General features: G+C 43.5%; 1 long non-coding RNA gene across 1 annotated transcript in view; it reads right to left on the bottom strand.

Annotated features, from left to right (window-relative positions):
* Positions 1–19,737, bottom strand: part of LOC146798439 (uncharacterized) — an 84,546-nt gene extending 64,809 nt beyond the window's left edge. Inside the window, exons 1-6 of the long non-coding RNA XR_014969162.1 lie at positions 19,713–19,737; positions 19,047–19,076; positions 6,373–6,402; positions 6,038–6,067; positions 5,446–5,475; positions 4,114–4,143 (exon numbers count right to left, since the gene is read on the bottom strand). This is a non-coding gene — a long non-coding RNA (uncharacterized LOC146798439). The remainder of the gene's footprint in view (positions 1–4,113; positions 4,144–5,445; positions 5,476–6,037; positions 6,068–6,372; positions 6,403–19,046; positions 19,077–19,712) is intronic.
* Between the last annotated feature and the right edge of the window lie 3,256 nt (positions 19,738–22,993).

Below are 22,993 nucleotides of genomic sequence, written 5' to 3'. Positions count from 1 at the left end.
AGTTGAGACTCCAAAATACAGGGATAATAATCTGTTAATGACTGCACTGTACTCATCTCTAGAAGTAAAATTAAACAGATTGAAATCAAACTGCACTAGAGGCAAAAGTTCACAATTCCATATATAATCGATGGAAACGTACACATCTGGAGAGTCAGCAGATGCACACCCACTAGGGAAAGAAAAAAACAATAGTTATTTTAAATGTGTAGCGTTGAACTACAGTGAATTAATTTAAACTGCATAATGGAAGTGTTCACCATGAAAACACATCATATGGCGGAACACCATGGAGATGTGCACCCAGGTGATCTATAGCAATGGAAGGTACAACCCATTAAAAGAATGTACACAATCGTAAGTTAAACCACAGAGTGGCAACTATAGCAACGTACAACATATGGATCTACACTATACATATCTACCAAAAGGCCATGCACACACGGCTTAGAAATGTAAACAGTGGAAATCTCTACTCCCAACTGCATTGAACAAATAATGCGGTCGGATTATATACTATAGAGAGCTTTAAAATAGTGGCAGGACGTAATCATACATGCCCTACACTTTAATCCTTCTGTGCGATTTAGCTACCTTTTTTTGTCCGAAAGATTTCTATCATCTTTTGACAACATTGATATTGAACACCCTACACTACATCACCAACTCAGAACTCCTTGACTCCTTCTCTGTTTCCCTCTCTGTTTCCCACCTGAAGTGAGTTTTCCTCTTTGTGTCTTTGCACCACCTGACTTTATCAAGGCTTTATTGAATTGCAAATTGGGAGCTCCTCTGGACCCTGCCCCTTTTCACCTTCTCCAGATTCTCCCAAGTATTCTTGCTGGTGAACAACCTTTACAACGCAACTGTTACAACGCACTACACTTACAACGAAATTTTTACAACGCAACATCCACTACAACGCATTCCATTACATACCATGACACTACAACGCATGTTTAAAAACTACCTTTACAACGCATTCCATTACATCGCATACTACCTTTACAACGCATACCATTACAACGCAATACAACATTTACCCTACTGTTGTACCCCCTGGAGTTAGAATAGTAATTTTTACCCCTATACTATCCAATACTTACCTTAAATGCAATTTAATATTATGCGTTGTAAAGGTAGTATGTGATGTAATGGAATGCGTTGTAAAGGTAGTTTTTAAACATGCGTTGTAGTGTCATGCTATGTAGTGGAATGCTTTGTAGTGGATGTTGCGTTGTAAAAAATGCGTTGTAAGTGCATGCGTTGTAAAAGTGTGCGTTGTAACGACATACATCCTTCTTACTTCTCTTATTTCCCTTCTCAATGGTGCTCTTTCCCTATTTTCGGTAACAGCATACCTTAGAAAAGCTGGTGTAGTGTCTCTATTACAGAAAACAGGCTTTGGTCCTTGTTCCCTTCATACTGTAGGCCCATATCCCTTCTACGTATTTGGCACAAGTCCCCGAGGATGATGTGGCTAACCAGCTCTTCACCTTTCTCGAAGCCAACAATATTCTTGAGCATAATGGCAGCAGGATACTGAGTGCGTGTGCCAAAAAAGAGGGGGTAATATGAAGGTTCAATAATCCATATTGCAATATGCGCCAGGCAGAGATAGTATTGAATGAGTAAAGGAGGCCAAATGGACAAGATTTGGAACTGGTGACATGAGCAGTAGCCATGCATCTTTTTCTATTTTGTAAAGGCAAGGATGCTGCTTACTGATGAACAAATACACTTCATGAACAAGAAGCGAAATGGAACAGCAATCAAGGCTTGCAACCTGAGGAGAAACTACACAGTCTTTAAAAGCATCACATTCCACCTCCTCCAAGGAAATGGATCAGCAATCAAGGCTTGCAACCTGAGGAGAAACTACACAGTCTTTAAAAGCATCACATTCCACCTCCTCCAACGAAATGGAACAGCAATCAAGGCTTGCAACCTGAGGAGAAACTACACAGTCTTTAAAAGCATCACATTCCACCTCCTCCTGCTAAGTCAAAATGTTTGAACACAGTTTCACACCACCAATCCCTTTCAAGCCCCCGAAGGACCCAAAGGTGGTCAAGCAAAAGTCAGGCAAGCACTGGTCGGGTCACGCCTCAGACCCTCACCGGACTTGCGCGTTCGAAGGTGAGAGACAAAGCACTTGGTCGGTTTCTGCCCTGGCATTGCAAGACGAATGGTCAAGACTCATCTTACCCTTCTGTCTTCATCACTCCCTAGAAGCCTAATACATTTCCTATATCCCAGAGGCTCTTGCTCTTTCTAGTTTACATTTAAAGACACACTTGTGAGCTCCTAGAATTTCTTGCCAGTCAACTCCCACTTTCATTATTAGTAGTGAAGTATATTTCAGAGTAAAAAAGGGACAATGTGGTGAAAGTGGTGAAGATCACCCTGCTTCCATTATTTCAGATGGGCCAGCAGCATGGCACAGAGGTGGTCGCTCTCATTTTGCTCAATCACAGCCCAGCTCTTCTCTCGCCTTTGGGACTTGTGAAAAACAACTTTATATATATGTGTCTGCAAGTTACCTTTCCTCCAGAACTCCTCTGACTGGCCCCTTACCAACTCCCCTCAAGCCTCCAATGAATTTAGGGGTAATGCCCACAGCGATCTGCGCAATGATGGCCCTGGGGGGGGGGGGGGTGTTTAAAGACATACACTAGTCTTCCCCCGGGGCGCCTAATGCGTGAACAGGATAGGTATAGGTAGATTGTTTAGGGGGAAGGGACGGGTTATAGTTAGGGTCTATAAGAGTCAGGAAGGCTCTGTCCAGCCTCTTCGCGACTCTGAGCACCGCCGGCAGGGTAGGAGACTGTTAAAAAAAACGTTGTCCCTGCGTCCACACTACATGCATATGGGAAGGGATGGAGTGGGGATGGTATTACAGCGTTGTTGCCAATTTAGGACAGGTTGCATAGGCGTTATCTCGGGGGTGAAGAGTCACATGTGGGCATATCCACCCCTGCGGGGGAGATTACGGAGTACAGGTGACAAAAGACGGTGTGCGGTACCTCGTTGAGCAAGAAAGAGTTTCAGTGGAGGGTGTTTGGTAGGGAAATGAAGGAGAGTCTGGATATATGGAAAGAGCTCATTGAGTGGAACAGGGAAGCATGAAACAAGGTATGAGGGCTTGGGGCTGAAAGTTGGAGTGATGAGTGAGAAATTACGGGAGGTCTGGGAGTGTCGTATGTACAGAATGCGATGTCATTTGTTTATATGTTGATTAAAATTCAAATTGAGCATTTGCATCAGTGTCCTAATAAATGGCCTTTTAGTCTAAATCATGGACTTGGAGTGTTTTTATTGCACAAGGAGAGGCGTGGCTGAAGCCTACTAGCGAGACAAAGACGTGCAGCATGTCTGCCTCTGCAGAACCACACCGTGGGCAGCATGCGCCAGCTCTCGGAAACATTTCTCGATTTTAGTTGGGGAGGGGTAAGCTCTATGAAGGATATTAAACTGTGTAAATTTATACCTAGAATTTCTAGATATTCCAGAAGGGCAGGCCAATAATCTCGCCCATTTCTTATCGCGGAGTGCGCTGTCCAGCTCTGCTTCCCACCGGTCTTGGAGACCTGTGTGTGTTCTTCTAATGCCTTGGCCAGCCAGCAGCTAACAAGCCTGCATCTGTGCTCCATAGTTTGGAGGGTTTGTGGCACAGCACGTGTTTGCGACTTGACTACGGCTATGTTCCAGTGAGTATGCACAGAACGTGTCAATGCTTTATATGTCAGGAGTTGTTGCCTTTGGATACTGATACTGGATTGCTCCTTCAGCTCATTAAAGGGCACAAGTTGCCCCTCATAAAACAGATGCTTCAGCGTCAAGATACCAACTGCGTTCCACTAACTTATGTTCAAGGGCATTTAGAAGTTCTTGTTTCTTGGGAGGCCTACTAGGGGCATAGCTGGTGCATATGGCGTGGTCTGTGTGGTTATGTGTAAACAGAGGACTCCTTTACATAGGAACCCCACTCCAGAAGCTTACACATTTTAATATTTTTTTTTAACAAAGTTCACAGACTAAAATAAAGCACTGCAACCAAAGAACTGCACAGCCAAGCAACAGTTACCGGATACTCATCTGATCAGAACTTACGGGGATGGAGAGCAAGCAGGAGTATCACCTCTGGAAGAAAATCACAAGACATAAATGAATAAAAAAGTATGACTGAACTCTGGACCATAGGAATCTACAACAAGAGAATGTGCACCACCCCCAGGTAATGTACAGCAAGGGAACCTATAAAGCTTAGTCTACAAAGGACTGTGCTCCAAGACATTAGGAATATATCTCAAGGGAATTTACACTGTGCAAATCCTCAGGATTTACCCAGGGAGTCTGTGGCTGTGGTGTGTCTCTGCATAGCTAAGGAATTTACACAATTCCAGAAGACTGTACACGAAGGGAATCTAAACAATTGGAATGTATGCTGTAGTATTTTATACACTATACCATATCATGGCAAACTACAGCAAGACCTTTGCCACCACAATGTATAGTGCTGTATTCTAAATTCGACCTGAAATGACACATCATCCTATAACGAGGCACAAAATAGCATGAGGCTCAACAACACACACACACAAGTGAATCACAGCGTGGCGATCTAGACTACGCCAGGGGAATGAAGGATGTGGCAGTGCACATCATGGGAATGTATACCACACAAAGGGGTTGCACAGCATTGTAATAGACATTATGTGAAGAGGCACGATAGTGACATACACTATATTATTCTACAGTATAATAAAGAACATCATGGGCATCTGTACAATGAAAAGGCACCCACGTTATGTTATGTTATGTTATAGTGTTTTATAAAGCGCGCGATTACCAAGTAGGTGTCCTGGCGCTGTCCACAATTCCTAGATTCTTAAGCTGACGTAGTTACTGAAACAACCAGGTTTTTAGAGCTTTCCTAAAATGAAGTAAATTCTCCATATGTCTCAAGTGGAGAGGTAGTTTGTTCCAGAGCTTGGCAGCCCCATAAGAGAAACTACGACCTCCCCAACGGACTTTTTTTATGGCTGGAATCGTGACAAGCCCGGCCTCCGCTGAACGAAGATGCCGGGCAGGGACATACCTAGTGAGATGCTTAGTCAGGTAATCTGCGCCTTCTCCCTTCAAGGCCTGTAAATGGACTGTAAATCCTGTGTAAGTGTGCACCACACCATGACAGTGGAATTATGAGGTGCCTGGCAATACACACATCTGACTGTACTGTGGGAACCTGCACTGTGGAAGCAGTACCATGCAAATCTACTATGTCCAGCTACACCAGGGTCCAAGACCCAAGGAATTTTGGACCCTTGGGATTTGATCCCAAGCGTCTGCACTTTTCAGTGGCAGAATTCCATAATTTGCCCTGAAAAAAATTTTGAAATCAGAATGCTGTAGAGTCTGAAAATTGATTGTATCACAACTTACGGGTATGGAGAGTCAGGAGGAACTTCACCACTTAAAAAAGAAAAAAAGACTGAAGTTATTTTAAAGACCCCTAAGTATGTATCCTGGGAATTTATACTAATGGAATGTACACCAGACATCTGTGAGAATCTATATAACAAGGTAGGAGTATTGTGTATGCAATGGGAACAGGCACACAGGGAAAGAAAACCATAAAAATTTATATTATGGGAAAGTATACCACACCATGCGAATGTACACCAGAGTAATGCAATGTACAATATATTAATCACAAAACAGGAATGTACATTGTTGAAATGCCCGTCATGAAAATGAATATTTATCTTCTAATAATGCACACAAATTGAATTTATGTCATGTAACTATGCATCATGTGAATCTAAAATCATTGTAATCTACAATTAGTGTCACAACTCTCTGCACCATAGGAGTGTACACATCTGAAATCGATACTACGAGTTCTGCACCACACGCGTTGTCACATTACAATAGAAGCATTCCAATTTTTCACTTGCAGTGCAGTAAAATAATTAAATTACAATACTGTTGAGGATGAAATCAGCAACTGAATGTTCATTTTATCATAACTTACGGAGATAAAGCGCTAACAGTACCGTCATCACTAGGGAAGGAAAAAAACATATTTAATCTAAACATTGGTAATGTACGTCGCACTGTATAACTGAGTACCATAGAAATTTACACCACAACCTGGCTATGCACACACTATCAAAGATACAGTCTACAAAGAGAAACATCATTCTGTAATATAAAGAATCTCTATAGCATGAAAATCAATGTCACGTGAGACCTAATATTTTAATATTTGTCTTTTGACATCTCTTTCCATTGGATAAAAACTGAAAGAAAACACAATATAGTAAAGCCAGAAATGAAATACTTAATAAGGAACCACTCAGAACTTACGGAGGTGGAGAGTCTGCTGATTCATCATCACTAGGAAGGCAAAACACAAGTTATAGTACACGCAGAGAAATGAAGACCATAGTATTCAAAGCATGAGAATCTACAAGAAGGCAATGCACATCACACCAAACGATATATACTATGTCATCCTACACTGAGGGAATCGATAAGAAGGAAATGCACATCAACCTCAAGCATGCCTACTCTGAGAACCTACACCATGTGAATCTGAAAGAAGGGTGTAGAATAATGTCCTTTTGTATGGTTCACCCCCCACACACTTTTTACCACAATGGTGATGGCAAGGATCTGAAAGTGCACTGGAGCCTGCTGCCCAGGCCCCATTGCCAGTGCTCCCTCTGTAAAATTGATATGTGTGAATTGGTAACCCCAATTGGCAAGGACTTTAACCCCTTTTATGCCCCTAGTATATGGTACCAGTGGTGCCCAGGGCAGTGGTGTTAAAGAGGTCATCAGAGCTGGAAGCACTGTTTGTACCACTCTGAGTGACCGAAGTAAACTACTGTCACCAGGTCTGTGTTTGCAGACTACAGGAGCAGTGAAAACTGCTCAAACTCAACTTTGCCCTCACCATGTGCAGCAGAGTCAGTGCATTATTTTCAATATAGGGGTGATACCCCGAAACCGGTCCTAGGATGCCTGTTTCCGGTCCAGGGAGGACCTGGCTTGGCAGTCCGGGCTGGACTGTTCCCATGAGGCACAGGGTCATGACTGATTTGCATATGGCCAGGTCTAAACCGGGGGGGGGCATGGTGAGCAAAAGAATGATGGATTTAACCCAGATCTCTTGACAGGGGTAGAATGTTTTGATTTGTTCTGCATTCCGTCCATCAAGTGTGTGTCTTTTGCTTTCTCGCTCTAAGTGCACTGGGTATGCCCAGATGTGGGTCCCGGGCTCACTGTGCCACTGGATTCAAGCTACCCTGGCTGAAGAGGGGTGAAACCCCGAAACTGGTCCTAGGATGCTTATTTCCAGTCCAGGGAGGACCTGGCTTGGCAGTTTGAGCTGGACTGTTCCCATGAGGCACATGGTCAAGACTGATTTGCATATGGCCAGGTCTAAACTTGGGTGGCATGGTGAGCAAAAGAATGATGGATTCAACCCAGATCTCTTGACGGGGGAGAATGTTTTGATTTGTTCTGCATTCTGTCCATCAATTGTTGATTTTGCATTTCTCACCCGAGTGAGACGGGTATGCCCAGACGTGGGTCCCGTGCTCTCCATGCCACTGGAATCAAGCTATCTTGGCTGAAGAGGGGTGAAACCCCGAAACCGGTCCTAGGATGCTTGTTTCCAGTCCAGGGAGGACCTGGCTTGGCAGTTCGGGCTGGACTGTTCCCATAAGGCACAGGGTCAAGACTGATTTGCATATGGCTGGGTTCAAACTGGAATGGCATGGTGAGCAAAAAACCGACGGATTTAGACCCAGATCTCTGTACTGGGGTGAATATATGACATTGTTATGCATTCTGTCCATCAATTGTTGTTTTTGCAACATCATTTGTAGCCTTGCATTGTGCTAAATGTGCAGTCCAGATGCACTACAAGTCTCTCGCTGATGGTGTTATTGACAACACTTGAACAGAAAAGACCTGCCATGCCACAGTCAACAGATGAGCCAGCATAGTCTAGAATGAGATATATACTTCTTTGGTACAAATGTGTATTTTAGGAAACCATACAAGTTTAAATCATGTAAGATATGTGGTAGCGCAAAAATGATGTCATGTGTAGGTATATATTGTGATGCACCATTATCCACCTTAATTGCTTTTGGTTTCAGTTGGCAGAAGGATTTTACACAAAGCCAGATCAGGCTGTTTTAAGTGATCTGGCTTTGTACCAAATCCTACAGGTTCTTGTACAGTTCTGCCCCTTTGCACCTCCTTTGTATTTATTAAAAGACACATTGGTTCTTCATGACGTTAGGCGATTTTGTAGCTACATGACTGTCAACTGTCAATGCAAAATAGCTATTGAGTACACAAGTTTATTGACAAAGCTGTTTGAGACGTAAATTAACAGTAAATCTGGGTGGTTGGGCCTGTGAAAAGAAGAAAAGTAAGAGAAAGATGATCTGTAAAGTGAATGATGTCAGAAAGCACAGAAAGGTATTTTGTAGTTTTTATAATAGTCGTATCTGAACATTACAGAGCTGATAAAGGGACATTTTGGGTGAGAAGGTTTTTTTTTAGTCCATAATTGAAATACATTCAGAAGAAATGTTTGGAAGCATCAAAGATGAAATATATATTAAAATGTTCTGCCTCTAGGTTTTCAAATGGTGACTAAGTAAACCAGGGGCCACATTACAGATACGCTGCACTCTCCCACTGGGTGCCGTTGTGCACCCTTAGGTGTGTGCAGCATGAGCAGAGCGAGACAGTTCACCATATAAGAGTGAATGTAATGTTCCCAGTGCTGGTATGAGCTTGCACCACCACAGAGAATAGTGCATTAGTGGAATAAAATGGAGATTTCCAAAACTTTAGTGATGGAAAATTGACAGTCATTTATTTAAAATGATGGGTGTTGCACTGACACTTGTCAAACAGCTCACTGGACCTGCAAAAGATATGTTTCCCACGTTCATCATAAACACGAGACCCCTGGGTCCACTGAGATGAAAAGACTCATGCTTTGTGGGCTATGTTAACTACTGACCTCATAATAGCATGAGAACATTTGGAAACTGAGAAGGAACAGTTGTAATCCATACAGTTTGTTTTCTACAAAATCATTTTGAATGTGTCAAAGAGGAGAACACAAAACAACACAAATTCCCTTCTCCTGTTGTATTTCTACAGTTAGGATCCAACTAAGACCTAAAACATTTTTTTACCAGACACTAGTAATTACTCCGTGATCTGAATCAAATATATCAAAAACGTAAGATTTCCAGGTCGCTAAATCACAAATTTCTATTCATTCAAGTGAGAAAAACATTACTATTAAATGATAAATTCTAAAAGGGAAATGTTATATCAAAAGAAGTTTTATTTATACTCATACGTGAAAGCAATATATTATACATAAAAAACATGAATATTCACATATTGAACCACTTCATATATTTAAAAACATTTCTATACGTTCGTAAGCATATCATTGAAAATCATTGATGTCGAAGCATTCCTGATGAGCATGGGAGGACTCGTCTGCTCGGTTTCCGATCCTGAGACAGGGGGTGGTCTCACACAGGTCACCACGGTGGCCTTTCCTCTTGATGCCCTCTTCACCAGGCAATGGTCTTTGTCCTTTCCAGTGGCCCCATCTGGCATATGGGGTCACCAGCCTTGCTTCATACACAGGTGACTGCTCGATCAGTACGGCAGCAACTTCTTCACAGTGGCCCCCTCTGGCATAGAGGGTCACTGACTTCACTCCACACACGGGCTACAGCCTGATCAGCATAGATGTAATCTTCACAGTGGCCCCCTCTAGCATACAAAGTTGCCTACTTACTCCACGCATGAGCTAGGTCCCAATTGGCACAACAGTAAGCTTCACAGCAGCCCCCTCTGGCACACGGGGTCACCGACTTCACACCACAAATGGGTAATGGACTGGAAGGCACAGCAGTAATCTTCAAAGTTGCCCCATCTGACATACGGGCTCTCATATTTCACTCTACAAATGGACTACTGCCAAATCAGCACAGCAGTGATGCCAACCAAAGCTAACATCAAGGTGGCTCCTTTTGGCATACTTTTTAGTTTACTTTACTTTTTGATCTTTATTTCGACTTCGTAAAGTCATAAAAGAGAAAGCAAAACATATACAGTCAAATGTACACAATAGACAAACACCCAGCATAAAAAATTACATCAACTGCAAGAAGTATATAACAAAAAGATGAACTTCATATAATACAGTTAATATTTCATATCTTCAGAAAGGTTCTTCTAATATTCCAAGCAGCAGATAAAAACTTGCTAACAGCAAATACAGTCGGAGGTGATAGGTCAGATTTTAACAAACAATATGCATCCAAATGATTCCTAAAACCCCAATTTCTGCAGATTGGAATGATCCATTTTTTCCTGGGTTTCATGTAAGATAAACAAAAAAACATTAAATGAATGTCACTCTCAAGCTCGTTTGCGCAAGCTGGACAATTTTTAGGAGTAGGTAGGTGCCAGGTGCTAGTAAGGGCTCTAATAGGTAGTGCATTGTATCTCCATTGTAGGAATAATTTCCTAAGACCAATGGGGTTTATGTCATCCAAAACTGTCTCCAGTTTATAGTAGTCCTTCACTGTTAGGAAGGTGGTAGACATAGGCCCCAATGTGGTAGTTGTTAATAAAAGAGTCAGATTGCGGTCGTAATACAGGGCAACCAGATTTTTGCGAGATATGGTGCTGCATGCCTCTTGTGGATTTGTCCACAGAGGCAGTAGGCCCATCGCCGTTAGCTCCTCTTTTATGTACTTAAGCCATGGAATTTTACGTAAAGCTGTATGTTGGTATAACTCCATGAATTCACAGCGATAACTCCGGAGTTCAGGGGTTGTCCAGAGTCGCCTCCAAAAGGTTAGGGGCTTCACACCTAGTTCTTCCTTAATTGATCTTATACCCGTATCAAGCTTAAGAGGGAGGAGTGGTGTGCTCGATGGAAGAGCTGCCAAGTTCCGTAGGAACTTATTTTCCGTTGTGACAAGATCGGGGGCACAGTTGTTGCCCCACAATTCACCACCATATAATACTGCCCCCCGTGCCTGCATTTTATAGATTTCTAGTGGTGAACCAATAGGGTGTATCATGGATTCTTTCCATAGGTTCAGAATACCCCCCACCTTTTGAGTCAACTTTAGGTTTGATTTAATCTGATGGTGGGACCATGTCATCTTCTCATTCAAGGTCAGTCCCAGGTACTCAAACGTATGGACTCTTTCTAAACTGATACCATGAATAACAGGGTTGGGACGGGATGACCTAGGAGGATTAAAGATCATGAATTTTGTTTTATCAGTGTTGATCTCTAGCCCCCGGTCATCACAAAAAGAGACGAAACCATCCAGGACTCGCTGGGCACCCATGGGAGTCTTAGCGAGTAGCAAGGTGTCATCAGCAAACATGATAGCTGAGACACCTGTACCAGCGAGTCGTGGGGCGTCTCTATTTGGAACTTCATTCAGGTGGGAAATGAGTCCATTTACATAGAGGCAAAACAGGGTTGGTGCCAGGACACAGCCCTGCCTTACCCCCCTTTCAACGGGGAAGCTAGCTGATAAACCTCCTTCTCTCCCACATCTAACCTTTGCAAAATTATTAGTGTGGAGACACACTATAATCTGCAAAAGAGGTGCTGGGAGGCCCAAGTCCTGCAACACAGTCCAAAGTTTTGTGCGTGGGACCAAATCAAAAGCTGCACGCAAATCAACAAAGATAGTATAGAGGGAGCCTCCCTCCACCCTGACTGTCTTCCAGAAGAGCATGCATAGTCTGAAGATCTGGTCAGTTGTTGAAACGCTCTTTCTGAATCCAGCCTGGTAGGGGCTCAGGATCTCAAACTCTTCCATCCAATCGAGAAGATGGTTTAGGATCAGCCTTGAAAAGAGTTTCTGAGCCACATCTATCAGGCTGATGGGCCTGTAATTACCAGGGAGCAAGGGGGACCCCTTTTTGAAAATAGGGACAACTTCTGCACCCAACCAAGTAGGAGGAACTGGCATACCCCCAAGAATTGCATTAAATAATGCAGTGAGATATGGAGCCCAGACTCTTGGTTCGTGTTTATACAAATCGCCTGGGACACCATCCAAACCTGGAGCTTTGCCCGCGGGGAGCATCAGTATAGCAGATTGAACCTCACTCAAGGTAAAGTTAATATGGGCGACAGCACACCGAATAGCTACAGATGAAGAGTGAACCCCCCTGTATAGGGCACTAAAATGTTCCTCCCAAACTTCAGGGGCAATGTTTGGAATCACTGCAGAGACGGGTTCAGTTGAACCAGTAGAGACAATCAACCAAAATCTACGTGAGTCTCTAAACTGGAGAGCAGATGTTAATTTATCCCAATTTTCTGATGCCCACTCAAGTTTGGCGTAGTGTATTAGGGTCTTATAATTACGTCTCTTCTGTTGAATTTCCTCCCTAGTGACATTCTTTTTTATTGCTGCCAACAACTCACTTTTGGCTGATCTACACGCCCTGTTATACCATCTAGACCGACCATGTATCTTTTTAGTACACCGTGGATTAAATATATCAGCTAGAGTGGAAAATAAATCTTTATTGACCTCAGCCAGTTTTCCACAGTAGTCAAGGGAAGAGGGGTGGTCCATAAGCTTTACTACATCATCCAATGCATGACAAGCCCTCACATAGACTTGGGCGAGTTCTCCTTGGTTGCCAACCAATTTCGCCCATTTGAGTCTACGTTTGTTATTGGTCAGTGTGATTTTATTCGGTGTTGAAGAGTTGGGTACTAAGTATGGGTCCCCGGGACAAAGACCCGTTAGGGATACTTCCAGCACCAAGGGATTATGATCACTCTCACCCCTCGAGAGGACCTCAAAATCACAAACTCTATGCCACTCCTTACACTGGACAAAAATATAGTCAAGTCTGGCCTCCCGCCCTGGTTTATTAAACGTCGGCCTTGAAGGATTATCAGAAGCTGTTCGGCCATTGCAGGCCCTAATTGAGTGGGTCATTGCCAAAGAGGTAATTTGAATGGCCAAAGGGGCCCAAGACCTAACCATTGGACCAACAACCTGTGGGATGTGCCATATTTCGTCCTCATCATGGTTTGTTTGGTCCTCCAACCCCAGAAGTGGTTCAAAGTGGGAGTTAAAATCGCCAGCAACAATAAACATTATGCCCTCAGGGATCTTGTTTAAAACATTAGATAAAACGTCAATCACCCCGGATTCCGCACACGCATTCATGGGCCTGGAATACACATTAAACACTGCTAGTTTTATGCCTAAGGACCAATCCAATAACACACAAAGAACATCTTCTGACCCAGTTTCCATGGTCGTAGCAGTGCAACCCAAGTGGGTGGCAACCCAAATGGATAAGCCACCCGAAGGGCGACCTCTACCACTCCACACAGCCGGGATGGAAAAGGAAGCAAAACCCAAGCGGTGACAATCTTGTCTTGCCCAAGTCTCTTGGAAACAGCATATATGATGTAAATCTATGAAGGAACCCCACAAGGAGCAATCAAGCTTGCTGGATAAGCCAGCTATATTCCAAGAGAGAACTTTATGTATGACTGATTGATTTGCAGTGGGGCTTAGTTTATTACATATAGTGGGTACACTCAGAATTGGCCGAACAGTTGGAGGGGTAACAAAAGAGGAGGTGCAAGTGTAGAGTTGCTTAGGAGATAGCATCACATCAACAGGGGAATTAAAAGAAAGAACCTCTGGACTTAGTCAATCGACCTCCTCAAGGCAGGCATACCTATTATTACACAAATAATTGTCTCGTGTAGGCACTTCAAAACGAATGTGCCTCTGTCTTCTTCTAAACGAGGTGGAACCAACCCTAGTCCAATTACCGTCAAACTCAGGGTGGGAAAGGGTAGTAATTGGAGGATAGAAGAAATAAAGTGGTAGTGGTTTGATAGAGGTAACTCCGACATTGCCAAACCAATTACAGATGAAGGGAACTATCTGAGAGTTACTGAAGTTCACCAAAATGCAATCACCCTTAATATTCTTAGTAGTAGTTCCCAACCAAGAAACCCTCCTAACCATTAGAACCCGAGAGCTTATGTTGGGGGGGAGAGGCCTGTGTGTGTTAAGCCAGCTAATCACTTTATTTTTAAGAGAAGCATAGGTCTCTAAATCAGGATTAGTGAGCTCTGGGACGCCAGCTAAGACAATAACATAAGGTGATGCTTCAGGGGGAAGATTAATCACATTTTTCCAATTCTGGCTAACCCCCTCTTCACCAGTACAGTTACCGGGATCCCCGGAGGCTTCTCCTTCAACTGTAGAGTTCGGTTTAGTCAATCGTGTAGGAGCTCTGCATGTAGTAGGTGTCTGGGTTTGCACAAGTAAGGGAACAGGAGTAGTAGAGGAAGGAAGATTAGGTGTAGCAAGTGATGCACTAGGTGGAGTGGGTTCCGTTCTGGGAAGGAGAGCTGCCGAGGCTGTAAGTGTGGGGAGAGTAACAGATTGAGGATCTCTCATATTACTCACAGATACATTATGGTTTTTGCCTCCGCTCCCCGGTGGATTGGCTGTGTCTAGGATTACCCTTTCTATTTTTTTAAGCCTTGCATCGATAGCGTCGAACCTAGCCAACATCGGAGTAAAGAATCCCTTAAGGAATTTATTTAAAGTATCTAAAGAGCAGGCGATCCCCGGATCGGGACCATCACCGCTATCTGGAGGAGGAAGGACGGGTTCAGACTGAGGAAGGGTTATCACTGGAGGTGTAATGGATGTCGCCCCATTATTTGAAGGTGGTCGACTAAAAGTTGCAGTCAACGTATTAGGGACCCTGTTATGTGAACGGTCCAATCTCGCTTTTTTCCCTCGTTTCAAATTACCCACACGCTTTCTTTTAGGTACTGCTCCCTGGTGTATCAAATGAGTGTTGCTCATGGTTGTATCAGATGGTATTTCAAGCCTAGGGGGGGTATACACTCGGGAATTGGTTGGAGTGTGTCTCTCCCTACAGAAGTGCTGAGCCTAAGGTCATGTATAACTGATTCAATTGTTTGATCAATAGTATCCAAAAGAGCTGTATGCGAATCATCAAGATTTGATGGGGATCTTACGGAAGCAAGTAAGCCCAACGAGGACCTCCTAGTACTAATAATCCCATCAGATAGACGTCTTTCCAACATATTCAGTTCACCCTGTACCACAGAATTTGCCCTAATAATAAAACTATCCAGTGTACCGGCTACAAAAGACTGTGTTCTAGTACATTTGCCTCGGGTTTCCATGGTAAAAGTTACTTTGGACCACAAGAAATGTCAAAGGATGAAACCAAGAGAGTGGGCCCGGTCCGGTCTTGACCGAGCTTGAACGGGCTTAAACAGGCCCGCCCTTGGCCCGGGCTTCGCCCCGTACTGTGCCCCGCACGCGTCCCGCTAAGGCGAGAACAGGTGAGGGTTAAAAAGGCAGGGGGAGGAGCGGGAAGAGGAACCAGGTGCAGGTGGTCACCAGTGAAGAGTGCACCCTGGTCCTCGCAGTCCCGTAAGTAGAAGGTAAAAATTAAAGTTAAAATCCCCGTGCCGTTTTAAAAGTAGCAGCGTGCTGTCCTCATCGAAGTCCGTGTTACAGCAGAGTAAGAGCCCATCCACTGTTTACTGGAAAGTCCTGAGCCTGCGAGCGGCTCCCGCGAAGCGGGGGCCGCGAGGCTTGAAGTACTGGCCGGGGGAGGAGCGGGAAGAGGAACCAGGTGCGGGTGGTCACAAGTGAAGAGTGCACCCTGGTCCTCGTAGTCCCGTAAGTAGAAGGTAAAAATGAAAGTTAAAATCCCCGTGCCGTTTTAAAAGTAGCAGCGTGCTGTCCTCATCGAAGTCCGTGTTACAGCAGAGTAAGAGCCCATCCACTGTTTACTGGAAAGTCCTGAGCCTGCGAGCGGCTCCTGCGAAGCGGGGGCCGCGAGGCTTGAAGTACTGGCCGGGGGAGGAGCGGGAAGAGGAACCAGGTGCAGGTGGTCACCAGTGAAGAGTGCACCCTGGTCCTCGCAGTCCCATAAGTAGAAGGTAAAAATTAAAGTTAAAATCCCCGTGCCGTTTTAAAAGTAGCAGCGTGCTGTCCTCATCGAAGTCTGTGTTACAGCAGAGTAAGAGCCCATCCACTGTTTACTGGAAAGTCCTGAGCCTGCGAGCGGCATACAGAGTTTCCGACTTGAACCTGCATATGGGTGACGACTTAATGGGTGCAACAGCCTTCTCCTCTCACCTCATTACAGGGATTCACTTGACAGGATCCCCCACTGGACCTTGCTCTCACCAGAGCTCTCTTCTCTATCACAGGGCACTGTGGTCTTGGCAAGCAGGCAGGCACTTGTGCTCCAGGCTCCACTGGCAGGTGGTCAGGTATTTCCTAAGTACAAGGGGAAGTCTTGCAGAGCGTCTACCCTCTCACAGCCCAACTCGCTGCTTGAGAATTGACAATTTGGGGGGCCTCAAGCTCCCATTCTTATAGTCCATTTCCAGACACCAAATGCAATTTAGGGTCTGAGCCTTTGAAGTTTGTGTTGGGGGTCTGCTTCCTTTTGAAGTGGCCCCTCCTCTTTCCTCCATAAAGCTATCTATCATGACAAAGAAACTCTCCAAATCTGATAGTCACACAACACAGGCCATGGGAGTGAATAGAGGTTCACACCTGGATTCCAGCCACAGTGCATTGTTCATCAAAAGGTTACCTCATGGCCCAGCCCGCCTCTTTAGGATTGTCCCATCAGTCCCAACTCCTTCCCGACATGGGCCCTTTCCGGTGATATGTCCCTGAATCAAAGATCACCCTTTGAAGTGTACTGAAAAGCAAGGCTTCTTTCACAGGAATGCAGCAAGCTTCAAATCTGTCTCAGGGGTTTTCTAAACCTTCAAGTGCTCCTTCAGTCAGCCGTGGGTCCCCCAAAATGCAACTCAGTGTCCTCCATGTATTATACCATTCATAGACACACATGCACAGCCCCTGCATGCAACCACATGTTTGCTGCATAGCACTGCATACGGCTGGATGTATGCCATGAATGAGTTAAACACAGGACTGGAAGCTAAAATGAGTGCGCCTGTAGACTTCACTCCAGTGACTCAGGTATAAATGCCTGTTCTATTTTACTCATCACTACATGGTATGCTGCCCCCACTACTCTCATGCTAACTAATTCCTGTTAAATGCAGCAGCCTTTCACAACCATGCGGGTAGAGCTTTGGGTAGCCCTTCTGGATCAACAAGACCGCAATGCATGAGACAACATATGTCATGGTGTACACACATGATCCATGGTCGCCCACAGCAGCACAAATCAGCACCAGGAATCCAGATCGTTGCAGTTGGGGCACTCAGGGGAGGGCTGCATGTCTATCACTATACAAGGGGCTTTTCCTTTCCGACATGTAGTCATCACTTATAAACGTTGCTATGTATCCTTCATTACTAGCTTTGTGTCTTTATCAGTCATACTAATTGGCAGATGAGAGGAAAATATTGAGGAAAAGCAATCAATTATTTTATATTATAAAAAATTGTGTCTGCAGACTAGCTGCCTGTGCTGAATCAATGATAATAAACAGGACGACCCAATAACCCACATGGAACTAGGTAGATACATTTTAAGTAACAAAATTACATACGGTGGGAAAGGTTTTAGAGCTATTGCTGGCGGAAATACATTTGACCAGAAATCGATATTAGCTATGGTAACAAAAAACAACCAAGGTGAAAACATTGTCTCTCATACCACAAAGTCCTTAAAACAAAGAATATCTCCAATTTATTATGTCCTAATAACAATCTTCAGTTTATTAAACAATAATTCGTCACCTTTTAAACAAAATGTATTATGTCATGGACTCATTTTTGCACCCAATGGCTGCAATGATAATTTTGAGCAGATGACTGAGCTCACTAAATACTTCAGAAAACTGTGACATATATATTGTCAGTCAACGTGGCTTTGAAGCCGTGCTTTTACATATGGGTTTAAAATGTGTTACGTGTTTTACATCAGGCTGCCATTTGAATGAATGAATTCAGTAAGCACATATAGGCTGTTCAGGCTATTATTTCACTCAGATGCCACAGACGAGATGTAATACCACCAGCAGTACCTCAGAATCTGGTTCTTTCGATCTGTCTCGAATCTCAGCATCTAAATAATTCGAATAACAAATCTTCACGGCTATCAACAGGGACTGAGTGACATATGGATGACTTGCTTTGCATTTGATAGATACGATTTCTTTGAATTGTGCAGTGGGTTCTAAATACGCGTTAATTTATCTTCAAGGAAATTAATCGAGAGCCCATTCTGCAGCTTCTACGCAGATGCAAATAAAGGTGTTCATTTCAAACTCATCTACAGTTTTGGGTTCATGTAGATCCCTGGCCCCACAACACTGGCAGACCAAACTTAAATGACTCATTTACTTGCTTCAGTGTATTGCATGTCTAAAACTAAACTGGTTTCTCTCTCTCTCTCTCTTTCGCTACACCCTTCAGTTGATAAATGAACATGACATGGGTCAGTTTAAAGGGCAAAGCTGAAGTAGTCTTGCTCTCGACGGGACAGTATGCATGCGACAGAAGCCAACAATGATGTACACCATGCAAATCTCCACCATGTGAATTTTCACAATCAGATCACACTCTTAAGAAATGTGCACCCACAATGAACATCTGCACGTGGGAATGTGTGCTATTTGAACGTACACCATGGGAATGTGCACCACTGAGATTCACACCTTGGACATGCACAGAAGTGAAATCTACACCATGCACATGTGTACAGTGGGAATCTAGCAATTGGAATGTATAGACTGTGAATCTACATAATGTCTCTGCATCATAGAACTACACCCAAAGGAAATCTGTGCAACGGGAGTCTCTAAACAGGAAACATCCAATTACCATGGCATTATTTGCCCAACCGTGTACTGAACATTTTACTGAAATAGCAAATGTGTGAGGAAGCAATTACATATTCAACAAATCAAAACTTACCCGAGCAGGGATCCGGTAGAAGTATCATCCCTAAGGACAGAAACCACAAAATGTATTACAAAAGCGTAGCATTGTCCTTTGTAGAATTCTACATATGTGAATCTACAACGAAACAATGCACTAAAATTATACAACAAATTGTAAGCATTGACACAAGCGAATCGACACAATGGAAACCTCAACCCTCCACATTTTATTACAATGAAAGCTAATGTTGTACAACAAGGAAGTAGCAATGGAACATTTTAACGCATTAGGATTTACAGGGATGGAGAGGAAGCAGGAGTATCACCACTAGGTAAACAAAACAGGAGGAAGAGTAAATGCAGAGGACTATACACCGTGGGAGCCTCTACCATGTGTATCTACAACAAAGGTTTGTACACAGCATCAGAGCAATGTACACCATGGGACATGTATTCTACAGTCTGTGAAGGAACAACAAGAGAACTTACAGCACACCATATAAATATACACAGTAGGCATTGGGAATGTGAATCTACACCTTGGGAACCCCCATCTCAGTAAAAAAGAAATGTGCACAAAAGGAGTCCTAAAGTTCAGATGACAGCATTTCATCATCTCGTTCACTTTAAATTGATGAATGAAGAACACTTTTGTAGAACGGGAAATCAAATACTGGGTATTGAAGTGATTAGAACTTACAGTGAAGGAGAGACAGCAACAGCGTCACCACTAAGGAAGGAAGCAACAATGTCTTAATCATATATAGGTATTCCTGGAATTCTACAGCATGGCATTTACATAAAAGGAATGGATGCAGAGATAATCTTAACTTCATGAATGTGCACCACAACATATCCCATATGTACACACTATGGTAACCTAGTAAAAGTTCCTCTGCACTTTTCGACTGGACACGCACCAAAGATCTGTGCATTACTGCAATGTGCGCCACAAATGTGTTCACCATGGGGTTATACAGCAAAGGAAGGCACATCACCTTAAAGTACACTTTGTGAATCTACAAATTGGAAATGGAAAAAATGACATAGTAATGCACATATTGAGAAGCTTTATCCTGGGCATCTTCAGAATGCTGATGTTACCAATGCATTTATTGGTCAACTTACATCTTTAGCTTTCTGGGAGACCTTACCTTATCCAATACTTTAAAACAGTAGATACACACATAAGTAGTACAGACAGATAGATCTTTGGAACAGCCCCTACAGCCACTGGCTCTTTTGTAGTTTCCGGGCTTTGCCATTGATTGTATGCACCGTCCTTCAAACCAATGGCTCTTCGTTGAAGATTAGATTATCCCATTACTATTCCTTTAGGTTTTGGAGGAATCAGGCTTTAAGTAGTCCTCATTCCTCCTGTGCTCCAAGTCACTTACTTGCTTCTCCAGTTCATTCACGCCCCTGTAAACAAGCTCTCACTCCCCATCAATCCATTATGTGTGCTCACTCTCCATTGTTGCTCCTAATCCCCCCTCTCTCTTATGTCCATTCCCACCACCATTCCCAATAAACGCTGCTTCATTACGGTCATAGTTGCAATTCCCCATGTTCCTATTTTGCCTCCATTATCCATCATCACCACATTGTTCCGTCATCATCCCCCTCCCTCTCTATTGCTGTTGCCTCATCATCCCCATCAGGGCCGGCTCTAGGGCGGTGGGACCGGTGCCACCGCACCGGGTGCTGACTTCCCGTGGGGGCGCCTGTTTGCTAGTTTTCATTGGTTTTTTAAAGCACCCGCTGCCGTGTTCCTGGCCTCCAACAATTTTCAGCAAACAATAAAAATGTCAAGTGAACTCCGGTGATTAATGTTCTTCCCGGAGAGAGACCATAGTTTTGTCTAGTGGAATTTTGACTTGTGGATGTTTTGATTCATCATAAGGTAGTGCAGAAGGTTAATATGCCTGCTGCGAAGAATGCAACCATGTAATTCACAAAGTGAATATAGCATAAATAGGTAAGTGGGTTACTGCTTTCGACAGATTTCCTATTGTTACTTGCAGTTTATAAGTTAAACTCCTAACAGTGAGCTATTAACTGTCAAATAACTGAAATGCAGCCTTCAAGTATAGATTAGAGCGTTTTGATTTTTTCCTCAGACTTTCATTATCCTAATGTTTCACAAAGGGTTTGTTTGGGTAGAAATCATTTCTGATTGTTTAGAGAACCCCCAACCATGGAGTTACGTTTTAAATTCTGAGTTTGTGCTTCTCTAGACCAAGTCCCCCTAAACTATACTGCCTACCAGTATGGATGACATATAAATCCTATCCCTTGTAGTCTTCTGTCTTATGTAACGTTTCCTATATTGATTTACACACATATAAATGATTGTCGCTGTAATGTGTGTGCAATGTAAAGTGCGCTGAAACCCTTCACCTTTATGAGTGACCCCATAAACTAATTAAATGCATTTGAGAGAGAGTGGTTATGGAGACTGTTAAAGGGTGGTAGTGCGGGAATCCGTTGCGGAGGTGGTCACTGGGGGGGGTGGCGCCAAAAAACATTGTCGCACTGGGCGCCACCAGTGCTAAAGCCAGCCCTGATCCCCATCATCCTCTCCTTCCATTCCCTGGTCTTCCATTGTCATCCTATCGTGGTTCACCCATCTTCCCATATTTTCCTCTGCTTTGTCAGCTAGACAGAATGTTACAATTTATAAAATTGACTATGATATGTCTGCCATGTACCATAGCTGCTCAGCTGCCCATGATGCAACTGAGGTGGGCCCCTTGTTGTTCAGTTTCCAGAGCCAAACCCACCACTGTTATTTAAACAGGTATTTCATCCAATTCCATGATAGTGTGGAGGGTGCAAAGACCAACTAACTAAGGGGCACATTATCAAGAAACGGCGTTAAAATTATCGCCGCTTTAGCGGCAGAAAACTGCCGCTAAAGCGGCGATAATGTGTCTTAGTGAGGCCCATAAACAAATGCGGCCATCTTTCACCATGTACACATTTCTGAAGTTGCCTTCCCTTTCACACAATAACCTTTTACACACATTTGGGCATGACAATCCTGGATTAGTTTCTCTGAAACTGCTTTGCTTACAGGTTCCACTTTGCGAGACCATTATCATGACTCCTTGAACACCATGTAGAAGGCCTCGACACCCATTGTGCAAATGTCGTTCTATTTTTCATCCACAAGGTGACACAGTTATCTATAGATCATAACAATGCTGCCTGAGGACCCTCAAGGATGCTTTTCATTATAAATAAGCAAGTATTTCCATGTTTAGGCAGAAGAGTGCTTTGCTGTCATTGGCAAGGTCTCTACTCAGTGAAGCTGCGTCCCAGCAACTTGCTGATATCTCTGGGAAGGCTGTCCAGCTTATGACCACAACAGTGACTTACATTCTTTCCTTTCAGGTAACGGGTTGAATCATCCAATACGGGGATTCTTGGCAGAACAAACACAAGTCCTAGACACTTAGGTTAGGGAATGCATAGTAGGGGTTCGCCAGATTTCTATATTGTGTTATATGACTGCATATATTTACATTGTCTTGACACAGTGGTGGAACTTTTTATTCTGTTCACTGTCCTAGTACTTCTGATAACTTTCATTTGCTTCTGTCTTTTGATCATTGCAGCACATATATTTTTATACAAAAATCATGTTGTTCAATAAACATTGAAAATGTCCCACTGTGTATTCCTTGTATATTTCTCTGAGAAGAAGAGAGCATGAGTGAGTGGGCAAAAGGGTTCTAGATCTGTTGCCATGATTCCTGGGAAATCAGGGCTGTCATGTTCAGTGGTTGCCAGAAGCATTTGCTTCCCGCCTAGGTTTAGGGGTACTTATGGTGGCACTGTAAGCTAGCTGGCTTATAGAAAAACATATCCTGAAGGGGTACATGGAATAAGTCTGGCACCATCCCAACGGTTATGCGGTCCACAAACGCACAGTTCCTATCATACGGTGGAAACTACACAAAACTGTTTAGCAGTGGT

Source organism: Triturus cristatus, chromosome 9, assembly GCF_964204655.1.
Source record: "Triturus cristatus chromosome 9, aTriCri1.1, whole genome shotgun sequence".
NCBI lineage: Eukaryota > Metazoa > Chordata > Amphibia > Caudata > Salamandridae > Triturus > Triturus cristatus.
This window is presented reverse-complemented; position numbering and strand designations above follow the sequence as displayed.